This window comes from Balaenoptera borealis (assembly GCF_965194805.1).
Source record: "Balaenoptera borealis genome assembly, chromosome: 8".
In the NCBI taxonomy this organism is placed as follows: Eukaryota; Metazoa; Chordata; class Mammalia; order Artiodactyla; family Balaenopteridae; genus Balaenoptera; species Balaenoptera borealis.
In genome coordinates this window covers 5,679,405-5,691,189 of record NC_138865.1, presented here as the reverse complement: position 1 = coordinate 5,691,189, position 11,785 = coordinate 5,679,405, and the positions used below count along the sequence as shown (strand labels likewise).

Genomic DNA, 11,785 nt, shown 5'->3' with positions numbered 1-11,785 from the left:
ACTGGTTACCTTTAATATTGTGTATAATATCTGAAGTTTCCTTTTTTTTAAGGTAATGTCTAATTCTACTCTTTTCTGAGCAGTACTGATTAGTTATAATCTTTTCCCTTTTCTTCCTTCTCCTCCAGTGTCTAAACACATTCTTTTAATCCTAGTTAATGCCCGTGGGCATTAACTTATTAAGTTCTTATTAGCAGAACTTATTCTTTTTTTTTTTTTAACATCTTTATTGGAGTATAATTGCTTTACAATGGTGTGTTAGTTTCTGCTTTATAACAAAGTGAATCAGTTATACATATACATATGTTCCCATATCTCTTCCCTCTTGCATCTCCCTCCCTCCCACCCTCCCTATCCCACCCCTCTAGGTGGTCACAAAGCACAGAGCTGATCTCCCTGTGCTATGCGGTTGCTTCCCACTAGCTATCTAGTATATATAGCTAGTATATTTGGTAGTGTATATATGTCAGTGCTACTGTCTCACTTCGTCCCAGCTTACCCTTCCTCCTCCCCTTGTCCTCAAGTCCATTCTCTACATCTGCATCTTTATTCCTGTCCTGCCCCTAGGTTCATCAGAGCCTTTTTTTTTTTAGATTCCATATATATGTGTTAGCATACGGTATTTGTTTTTCTCTTTCTGACTTACTTCACTCTGTATGACAGACTCTAGGTCCATCCACCTCACTACAAATAATTCAGTTTCGTTTCTTTTTACGGCTGAGTAATATTCCATTTTATATATGTGCCATATCTTTCTCCATTCATCTGTTGATGGACACCTAGGTTGCTTCCATGCCCTGGCTATTGTAAATAGAGCTGCAATGAACATTGTGGTAGATGACTCTTTTTGAATTATGGTTTTCTCAGGGTATATGCCCAGTAGTGGGATTGCTGGGTCGTATGGTAGTTCTATTTTTAGTTTTTTAAGGAACCTCCATACTGTTCTCCATAGTGGCTGTATCAATTTACATTCCCACCAACAGTGCAAGAGGGTTCCCTTTTGTCCACACCCTCTCCAGCATTTATTGTTTGTAGATTTTTGATGATGGCCATTCTGACCAGTGTGAGGTGATACCTCATTGTAGTTTTGATTTGCATTTCTCTGATGATTAGTGATGTTGAGCATCCTTTCATATGTTTGTTGGCAATCTGTATATCTTCTTTAGAGAAATGTCTATTTAGATCTTCTACCCATTTTTGGACTGGGTTGTTTGTTTTTTTGATATGGAGCTGCATGAGCTGCTTGTATATTTTGCAGATTAATCCTTTGTCAGTTGCTTTGTTTGCAAATATTTTCTCCCATTCTGAGGGTTGTCTTGTTTATGGTTTCCTTTTCTGTGCAAAAGCTTTTAAGTTTCATTAGGTCCCATTTGTTTATTTTTGTTTTTATTTCCATTTCTCTAGGAGGTGGGTCACAAAGGATCTTGCTGTGATTTATGTCATAGAGTGTTCTGCCTATGTTTTTCTCTAAGAGTTTTATAGTGTCCGGCCTTACATTTAGGTCTTTAATCCATTTTGAGTTTATCTTTGAGTATGGTGTTAGGAAGTATTCTAATTTCATTCTTTTACATGTAGCTGTCCAGTTTTCCCAGCACCACTTATTGAAGAGGCTGTCTTTTCTCTATTTATATTCTTGCCTCCTTTATCAAAGATAAACCCACGCATATATGGTCACCTTATCTCTGGGCTTTCTATCCTGTTCCATTGATCTATATATCTGTTTTTGTGCCAGCATCATACTCTCTTGATTACTGTAGCTTTGTAGTATAGTCTGAAGTCAGGGAGCCTGATTCCTCCAGCTCCATCTTTCTTTCTCAAGATTGCTTTGGCTATTCGGGGTCTTTTGTGTTTCCATACAAATTGTGAAATTTTTTTGTTCTAGTTCTGTGAAAAATGCCATTGTTAGTTTGATAAGGATTGCATTGAATCTGTAGATTGCTTTGGGTAGTATAGTCATTTTCACAATGTTGATTCTTCCAATCCAAGAACATGGTATATCTCTCCATCTGTTTATATTGTCTTTAATTTCTTTCATCAGTGTCTTACAGTTTTCTTGCATATTCTTTTATCCTTTCAGCCAGTCTCTACCAGACCATAGGCCAAGCTAATCTAAACATCTCTTGGTTTTCTGAGGCTCATTCTCTAGTAGATTCCTCAGAAAGACTCTTGGGAAAATTAATCCCTGAGTTCTTGAATGTTTATAACTATTTTTCAGTGGGCTTTATACTTGAAGCACAGTTTGGTTGGATATAAAATCTTTGGCTCATATTTTATTTTCTGAAGCATCTTTACAATGTCGTCCATTGTTTTCTGGTACAAAATGTTTGTGCTTCAAAGTTTGGCTTAGGTTTTTTTTTTGGTTGAATGCACAAAATTGTTTTCCTTCATTTAAAAACTACAACTGTTTTACTAGAAATGTTTGTGTTGATGGTTCTCAGTTGAATTTCTCAGCTATAGCCCCTTTAATATGTAGGTTCAAATCTTTTATTTTGTGAAGATTTTCTTAAATATAGTTTTATGTCTTTGTTGTCTTTCATTTTGCGGGGGAACATTCTTCTTTGGGAATTGATGTTAAATCTTCAGTAAATCTCTGTTGTTCCAAATCTTTGGTAGAATCTTCTATCTCTTCTTTATTTCCGCTTTATTAATTTCACTCTCCTCCCTTCCAGCCTTGGTTGTTCTTCCTGGGCCTCCCTGGGTCTCTATATGCTTCTTTGTTTCTTCTAATTCAGTCTTTGTTTCTGAGATTTTTTTTTTTTCTTTCCTTTTCTTCTCTTTTCATTCTTGAGTTTTCAGCTCTCTTTTCATATCATCACGTTTCACATCATTCCAAGTGTCTTCTTTTTTTTTTAATTAAAAAAATTTTTTTGGATTATAGTTGATTTATAATGTGTTAGTTTCTGGTGTACAGCAAAGTGAATCAGTTTTACATACACATACATATATATATATATACCCATACACATATGTGTGTGTGGGTATATATATATTCTTTTTCAGATTCTTTTCCATTATAGGTTATTACAAGCTATTGAATATAGTTCCCTGTGTTATACAGTAGAACCTTGGTTTAGCCATCTCGTTTCTGAGCTGTTCTAATTCTGACTTGTTTGGTTCTTTCAAGCTTTGATTGTTTTTAAGCTTCTTTTAGCTCATTTAAAAATCATATGTTGCTGTTTTCATCCTCTTTGTGGCCACATTTGTGGGATGTTTTCATCCATCTCTTGGAACTTTATTTGGTTCATTTAAATCTTTATCCTTGCTGTATCTCCGTATGGGGTTTTATTGTAATCTGGTTTTATTTTCCACATATAAATTAAATGGTTCTCTTGGAAAGTTCCTCTGTAGGGCTTTCTTCTGCATTGTTACTGTGACAGATTAAAAAAAATATGGCCTCTTTATATACATGATGACTTCTCTGTCTCTCAGGGGTGAGCCTGATTCACAAGAGCTTCCTGCCTCTAACTCTGTGTTGTCTGGAGGCTGAAGGTCTTTCCTTCCAGAGCAGTGAGGCTGCCTTTCCACGTGCTTGTCCACCACATCCTGGGGTCCAGCTCAGATACCTCCTTCTCTGGTGTTAGAAGTTTTGTCTCCCTGGGACCCGCAGTGTTTTGTTTCAGATCCAGTGATCAGCAGGTTTTTTTTTTTTTTTAGCAAGATTGGTGGAAGGGAAGTGGAAAGAATGAGTCTCTGTCTTTCCAAAAGGGTGTGTGTCAGAGCATTTCTGAGATCCTGTGGGCGGAGGCTGCTTTGGCATTGTTTGAATTCCCAGGCCCCTTACTGGTTTCCTATGGTTTCTTTGCACTTGTCCTCAACTTGGAGCCTGTGAGGGAGTCTTTGAATTTCACTGGTCATTTGCAGATTTAATTGCTTTAGTTCCTGTTCTGTAAAGGATCGGCTCCTTTTGGGGGTGAATATTTGTTGATTCCTGAGTTGCAGCTCATAGCACTGTACACACTCTTCTTTTTCTTTGCTACCAACCCCTCATCCCCAGTGATCCCACGCAAGACCTGCTGCTGCCTGGTGTATAGGTAACACTAACCCTACTCTGGGATTCCTGGGGGTTCCTTGTCACCAGTTTTATGTAAGATGTTATCCATGTTGTGTGTGTTTTTTCTTTTGCTATCCTATATGTTTTGTCTGGCTTTTATGATTGAACAAAACCATGCTGTGGCCATGTTTTTAGCATTGGAAATCCCAGTATATTTTAAAACAAGAATATTGTAGAAAATTTAGCTTTTTATTTCCGGCATCACACCATATGGTTTTTCATTTTTTCCAGCAGAATGGCAGTATTTGAATGTTAGGATCTGGAACAAAATTATTTGCTGCCAACTGGTATGCAATTCTGGCAAAAAAGTGTGGGCAAAGAGGGTCGATGTGTGTAACTGGTTCTGCATGATTTGGGTCTAGAACAAGACTAAGAAAAAGTGACTTGTCCTTCCTGTTTTAGGGATGGTCTAGAAAGTTAAGCTCCTCCTGAGATTATCGTGTCATGTTAATTTCTCTTTGTAATGGGCCTAACGGATGGGCCACCTTTTTCAGAAACTGAGCAACTAACAGACTTCACATTGGCCATAGAAGCTCAAGAGAAAAGGCCCTGCATGTGGCTGTGAAAGGGAAAGGCCTAAGAGCTTGTTTGTTGTTGATGGGACAGAAACAGTGTTTTGGAAATCTAAAGGTGGTCAAAGGAAATTCCTGTATTTCTTAAAATTAATAAGAAATCTAATCAAGTGGGTCCAAAACATAAAGAGATAGTTGGAGAGAAAACAAAATGTGGAGAAAGAATGGTGGCTTCAGGGGAGGCCAGGACCACTGATTTTTCCCATCTCTCAGTCCAAGTAAGAGACAGTTATGTTTCAGGTCGCTCACAAAATCTAAGACTGACTGATGACCTTTAAGCTGTGAATGGAAGGGACAACTTACATCTAAGCGGTGCAGTAACTGTGTGTCCCAGAGTTTGGAACAGGGCCAGCCAAGACCTACTGTTGACAGACAGCTCAATGCGTAGTGAGGACACTTGGAAGAATATTTGCTCTTGTTCTTAACTACTGTCTGCCTGCAAACGATGAAACCAGTTCCAAGCCCAATGATGCATCCTGGCATCTGTCTGCATCTCTTAGCATGACTCCCAGTATCTTCTCACTGTTATTCCAGGACCCCAAGAATCTTGCCCATTTTTTTGCTGTGTTTTTTCTTGTCCTCCACCAACCTGTGGATGGTCACTAGACTTTGAAGTTGAGGGCAGTTGCCCCTGAAGGGACCACTCCGAGCTCTCCCAGAAGCCAGCTGGGCTCTTTGTAAAAGAATGGGTGGGGTGGGGGTATTCTTATGTCCATGGCTGGAAAAATTATATTGAATTTTTCCACCTATGCTGACTCTCTGAGGCTGTGCATTGGAAATCCTACTTTAATAGCTGAGTGATCCTCAAATTCTATTAATTCTGTATCATTGCTGAAATTAGAAACGTACCAGTTATTAAAAATTAAACACTAGAATGAATTCACGATTAGGCTAACATACACTTAAAATTTCCTTTACTCCTGTCATGTGAAACCCCAAAGGTATGTATTTATGTATATAAACATATGTCAGTATGAATACATACACATTGTAAGGAAGAACAAAATAGAAAGAGAAGATAGAAAGTTTTTGGCATATATATATATGTATATATGCAGAAAAATCTTTTAGTTCTGAAACACCTCTGATTCTATTAGGACATGGGTCAAATTGCTGCTTTTGAGCCATTAAGATGCCCAGTTTGCTCAGCTGGGGATATGAAATTAAAATCACGTTTAGTGTTGAAGACAACACTAAGTTTGTCTTCAGCTGTCTCAGCTGTTGAGAACTCAGAAAACACATAGTGGAAGCTCAAAGGATAATGCAATTCTTTATGTAGTCTTACCTTTTTCTCAACCTGCTTGTAGAGCTCCAGAGAGATGAATTAGCACAGTGTGCCAGCATTGTCTCTGCCTGAGAAAGTAAATGACAGATCAAGTCTCGTGCCCTCAGAGAATGACAGATCATCTCTGAACGGCTGCTCAGTTTACAGGTCTGGTTTAGACAGAGAGCGGCCGAAGGGCAGCGACGGTCCCAGCGTGCTTGCCAGGGGAGCAGCAAGACACGTCCTCTGTGGGTTCCCCAGTTGCCAGTCGAGGCTGTTGGGGGGAGACGGGAAAGGGGGCCATTGCTCTCCCAAGAAAAGGAGCCGGAGCCTGGCTTTTCCCTCTGTGTTACCCAGTAGCCGCCCTGGCGTAGAATTTGTTTGAAAGAGACGGCATCACACCGTCAGATGGCCTTTCAGATAACGCGCCTCCTAGTATCAAACTTCCTCTCCTGGAAGCCCATACGGAGAAATCTGAAAGGCCTCGTGCGCCGTGAGAACATCAGAAGGAAGAGAGCCAGTGAAAAGAAGTCAAGAGCAGCTGAAGCTGAGGAGGTGAGCTGGGATGATTCCGGGGGCCTGTCTTTGTGAAGATGCCGCAATTCAGGGTGACATGACTCTTGAGCGAGGGGTTTAAATAGCAGCAGAAGGAGTTCGGCATTGAAATGAATTTTTAAAATGAAGATTTTTCAAAAGTTTTGCACAATGGCAAGATGACAAACGGATGTGTCAAGATTGGCACATTGAGGACGGCAAGCAGACACCTTGGTCAGGAAAGACACGCCTGTCTATTTTACATCTTTTATTCCCTCTTACACATGAAGATGCGGGATTCTGCAGAACTCTACTTTTTGGACTATAAAGGAGTACTATAAATGGCTATCACGAATTCATGAATTCTAAGGAGGGGAAGGAGTAAGAAGGCAAAAAATAATCGGAAATTCTGTTGCGTTCATTTAGCATCTTGACACAAAAAGACACACTCCCTCTGTGCCTGGTTTAAGAACAGTTTTCTGCTTTCAACCTGTTCTTACCCGGGTTTCTTCTCCAACACAGCACTGCGGAAAGTGCATTGCTTCTACTTGAATAGCACCAAGGGATGCTTGACTTAGTACATGGCTCAAAATCCCCTTTATTCTCTCGGGGCCCCTCACCTCCCCACTCCACCCACTACCCTGGAGACCAGAGGACGGAATGACGCCTCCATCAGAGGTGACTTTAATCTCTTCTTGCCTTTGAAGTACGAAGGTGGCATGGAGAGATTGGAAATTGCTGGCACGGAGGATTTTCACTTTTGGAGGTTCTCCTTCTCCTTAGGATGTCAGGAGAGAATATGTCATATCTTGTTGGACTACATGGAATGTGGACCTGGCAGTCCCTCGGAAGCACTCACCTGAGATGCATTACTCACCCTGTCTTCCCGGCCAGCCTTTCCAGAGAGGCAGCCTCCGTATGGCCGGCCAGGGAGTGGTGTGGAGACCCTTCCCCGTGCGGTGAAGGGGAGCCCGAGCTTGGCCTGCCCATGGGGGCCTCTGGGCAGAGCCGTGAATGCAGAGGGGGTGACGGAGCCAGGATCCTCCATTCCTTCATCATTCACTCAATAAGCATTTATTGAGCACCCACTGTATGCCAAACCCTGTTTCTAGCTGCTGAAGGGCAGTAGTAACTCAACAAATCCACAGAACCCCTATGTCCTGGAACTGGCTTTCTAGGTGGGTGAGAAACACGATAAATACGTAGATGACACAGCTTGTTCTGTAGCGAGGCGTGCTGATGAGAAGGAGAGAGCAGGGGAGGGGCGCTGGGGGTGGATGAGGATGGGCAGCCCCGCGTGCATTGCTGCACGCGACAGAGGGGACAGCCGGGGAGGGCTTTCCGAGAAGACAGGGCTTTTGGAGGAAGGGCCTGAAGGGCGTGAGGGAAGAGCCTTGGGATCTCAGCAGGAGGAAGAGCAAGTGAAAAGGCCCTGAGGTGGGCTTGTGCCTGGCCTGATGGGGAGCAGCGCTGAGGCCAGTGTCCCTGGAACAAGGAAGCCGAGGGCTGACAGTAAGAGATGAGGTCGGAGGAGGCGCGACAGGGGCCAGGAGGTCGTTCAGGGTGCAGGTGAGGACTTTGACTTTGACCCCGAGAGAGCTGGTAGCTGTTGAACGGTTCTGAGTGAGGCAGTGGCCTGATCTCCCGTTTCAAGTGGAGAATAAGCTAAGGGGCGGGGGGCGTGGGAAGCAGAGGAATGAGTTAGGAGACACACACGACAACCAGCGGAATCTGTCAGGGAAACGAGTAGCAGCTTATAGGCTGTGTACGGTCTGTGACACATCCTTTCCAAGCTGGGTTCCAACGACCAGAGCCCAAGATTGCCTAAGCACTTCATTGTTTACCCAGAATCAGGCTGGCGCAGAGGAGCAGGTGGGAAACTGTTCCAAGTACAAGTGCATGAAACAGCACGTTACCCTGCTTCCTGGCACAGCGCTCCCATAAAGGAGTTTTGTGTTTTCATTGCTGGAGGTTTGTGGTTCCTTCCTACCCCTGCTTTTAAGAAACCACACAGTCTGCCTTTCCCTTTTCACTCTCTTACCAAAACAGCAAGTGACCTATTACATTTATGTAGGAGCTTGGCGCATTCGAGCCATTAATTTAAAGTTTATAGGAAACGAAACAGCCCTTTTACACACTAGATTGGATCCTGCAGCAGAAAAGGGACATTAGTTAAACAAACAAACAAACAAACAAAACTGGTGAAATCTGACTGAAGTCTGTAGCCGAGTTAATAGTATTGTACCAATACTTATTACTTAGTTTAAATGTGCTATGGTTAAACATATAGTGGCAAACGTAAGATGTTAACATTAGAAGAAATGGGTGAAAGGTGTATGTCAGCTTTCTGTGCCTTCTTTACAACTTTTCTGTATGTTTAAAATTATTCTAAAAAAAAAATTAATAAACAAAAGCTCTTTTTAGAGGGCCAAGGAATACACGAGTGAAAACTTTGAATTTTTTTAGAGATAAAATGGTCCACAGGTATATTCTGCACATTTAGCAATTTTTATCCACTATTAAGAAGTAGGTTATTACGCAATATATAGTTAGAAAATGGTCTTTCCTGTTCATCATTTCATGTAGATTAAGCTGCATTTCAAATAGTTCATTTGCCTCCTGCATTAAATGTCCAGGCATCACTTTTACTCTCAGGGATCTCCCCTGCTTGGGAAATAGATATTTTTCAATACACTTTACCAGCCCAAACCCTGTCACTTGCTGATTCCCCTTCCTTCTGCCTTCCTCCCATGTCTCGTCTTCATCCTTGCCGTGTACCACCCCTTCACTGAGCAAATGTAACTGGCCCTTGAACTACTTTGCCATTTTCTTCTTTCCCTAAACCTAAAGGAGACCTTACTTTGCTTGCTGTTCTGAAGCTTTGGGGAAAGAAATTTGCCATTATATTAGAAGAAAATCTGATCTTCTCAATGTCTGATTGTTTAAACCAAGGATGACGAACTGAAATGTCTCTAGGGCCCAGGCAAACCACGTAAAGCTGTGAGGTAGTCAAGAGTAATAGATTAAAAACTGGCATCACCCACTGGCCATAAGATGGTTCTTATTATTCCTGGAAAGTTATGTCTTTTCTAGAACCGCAGGGGAATTTTGAATCTGTTTCCATGCAAGATGCTTTTTTTTCCCCCCAAGATGCTTTATAAATGCAGGTTATGGTTTAGTCATGCAATGAGGGAAAATGCGACCAATCGCAGTTTAGGTAGTAGCCAGGTTGGAATAAAAAATTACGTTTCCACATAGGGAAAAGACTGATGAGATTTTAACCTAGTCCGGAATCCCACAGTAATACTGGGAGGTCTTGGAGAGTTTTTTCTTTTTTTTAAAGGGAGGAGGAGCCAATGTAATGGCTAGTCTTTACTGCAAAGAAGAAACTTTACATCCCGTTTTGGGGGAGCTAGTGCAGGGGCTCTGTGGGCCAGCTGGTAGGGCACCAGCTTGCAACGGGTTCCACAGCTAGGGCCTCGCTGGGCCTCGCCTTTGTGCAAGCACTGCTGTCTCCTTCACAGATGCAGCCCACCATGCGCTTCCTGGTGATGAAGCGGACTAAATTAGGGTCTTCCTTGGTGCCTGAGGCTGCCTTCGGGGCGAGCGTATGGTACGGGTCCAGACCCTTGCGTGCAGGCGGCACGACCTCCCTCTCCAGCCCAGTCGCCTGCTCGGCATCAGTAGGAACACCACCTCCAGACGCCATAGGGCGCACCACGGAGACTCCCCTGGGACCGCGGGCGCTCAGGGCCTGCGCGGCCAGCGCTCCAGCTCCGCGGAGCAACCTTGAGGCCATCAGGCCAGCTACCAACACCAGCGCTTCCGGGAGCCGGCTCCGGAGGCAGAAGGGACTTGGCGGGGAGGGCTTCTTTCCCCTCCGCGTCCTCCCGCCCGGCTCGCTTGACTCTGCCGTGGGGCGAGGCCGCGGGCGCTTGGAGAGCTTCCTAAGTCACTAAGGCAGGACTGTTTTTAGATGATCAGGGAAAGACGGCAGGCATAACCTTAACCCAAAAACTCGAGGAAGAAACTCACCTGCTTATTGGGTAACAAATTCTTATGTCTTACAACACCTTAGACTACGAAAGTTCTCTCTGGGGTCTACTTTAAATTTCTGCTGCTGTAAATTAAGCCCCTGCTAGACAACGAAGACGAATACCAGCAGAGTAATATTACTAATATTCTGGGGACGCTTTAATGAAATCTTTAAGATGCAAAGGATCAGAGACCAAATTACTCACTGACTGAAGCATCCAGGATCAGGACCACGTGCGCATACAAAAAAATATTAGGAGATGAAGCCTGTGGTGCTAGCCTTGGCTCCGTCCTTCATGCCCGAGGTATCCCAGGTCAAGCAGAGAACCACCTCTCCACGGGCCCTTCAGCCAAACAAGCGGCGCGCGTGTAACCTGCGGAGCGCGTTTCCTGCACAGAGCCAGGACAGACCACGCAACGACGCTGCCCCAGCGCGCGGGCCTCCCCTGCCACGCCCGGGGGCCACCTGTGTTCAGAGCTCTGCCAAGCCACAGACACTAACCGGCCAAGCACCTGTTCTCCCCACACCACAAAGTCAAGGACGACGATGGGAAGGCTCCTGCACGACCCGAGACAGTCCGCTCCTGAGCGTGGGGATGGCGCTAGCGTCCCTCCTACCCGCCCCCCCACCCAAGCCCCCTGCTACGAGCAGATTAAATTGCAGGCTAAATTCGCCTCATCCAATTTGAGTGCTTGCTCTAGCACACCCTCTCCTAAGAGGAAAAGGCCACAGTAACGAGATTGAACAGAACTGAACCCAGCACAAAAGTCCTTTATATGCCAAAATATAGATGCTTTAAATTGGGCAGCTGGGGCCTTTCAGCTCTTTCCATTTTAGATCATGAAGTAAAATTTAAAAGAAGCGCTCAGAGGTGGAAAGGTTGGTGCTTACTTAAGGAACCCATGAGGTCCCACACGTGCCACAGTTCTGGGTATTGTGGAAAAGCATATCTTCTTGATTCTGCATCGCACACCTGGTTAGGAAAGCCGCCAAGCCCCCTCGGGGCACCTCGTCCTTGCGCACGCCCATAGCAACCAGGCTGTGCACGCGGCGGACAGGGAGGGATTTTATCGTGGACCTCAGGTCACATTTATGTACACAGGAGCACGACAGATATTTTCATTCTCTGCAAGCTCTTAGGGCAATTTCACTAATCTCAAATAAATAGTTTCCAGGTGCATTTAAAAAAAATCAATTTGGGGAGTCAACAGTGGCCAGGGGTTCCAGGCGTGAGCTGAATGCCCTTCCCCAGCAGTTCCTACCGAGGACATGTATTTATCGGAGATTATTTCAGCTGACCCTGGCCACGGGGCAAGGGAGCTGAGGGT

The 11,785-nt window shown here is 43.9% G+C and overlaps 1 protein-coding gene and 1 pseudogene across 7 annotated transcripts in view; both read right to left on the bottom strand.

Moving 5' to 3' along the window:
* GALNTL6 (polypeptide N-acetylgalactosaminyltransferase like 6) overlaps positions 1-11,785 on the bottom strand; it is a gene marked incomplete at its 3' end in the record, with an annotated part of 1,719,480 nt that overhangs the window by 49,208 nt on the left and 1,658,487 nt on the right. The window lies entirely within an intron of this gene.
* Positions 694-11,743, bottom strand: LOC309633370 (cytochrome c oxidase subunit 5B, mitochondrial pseudogene; annotated as a pseudogene). The gene has a single exon. The product of its transcript is annotated as a cytochrome c oxidase subunit 5B, mitochondrial pseudogene (transcript).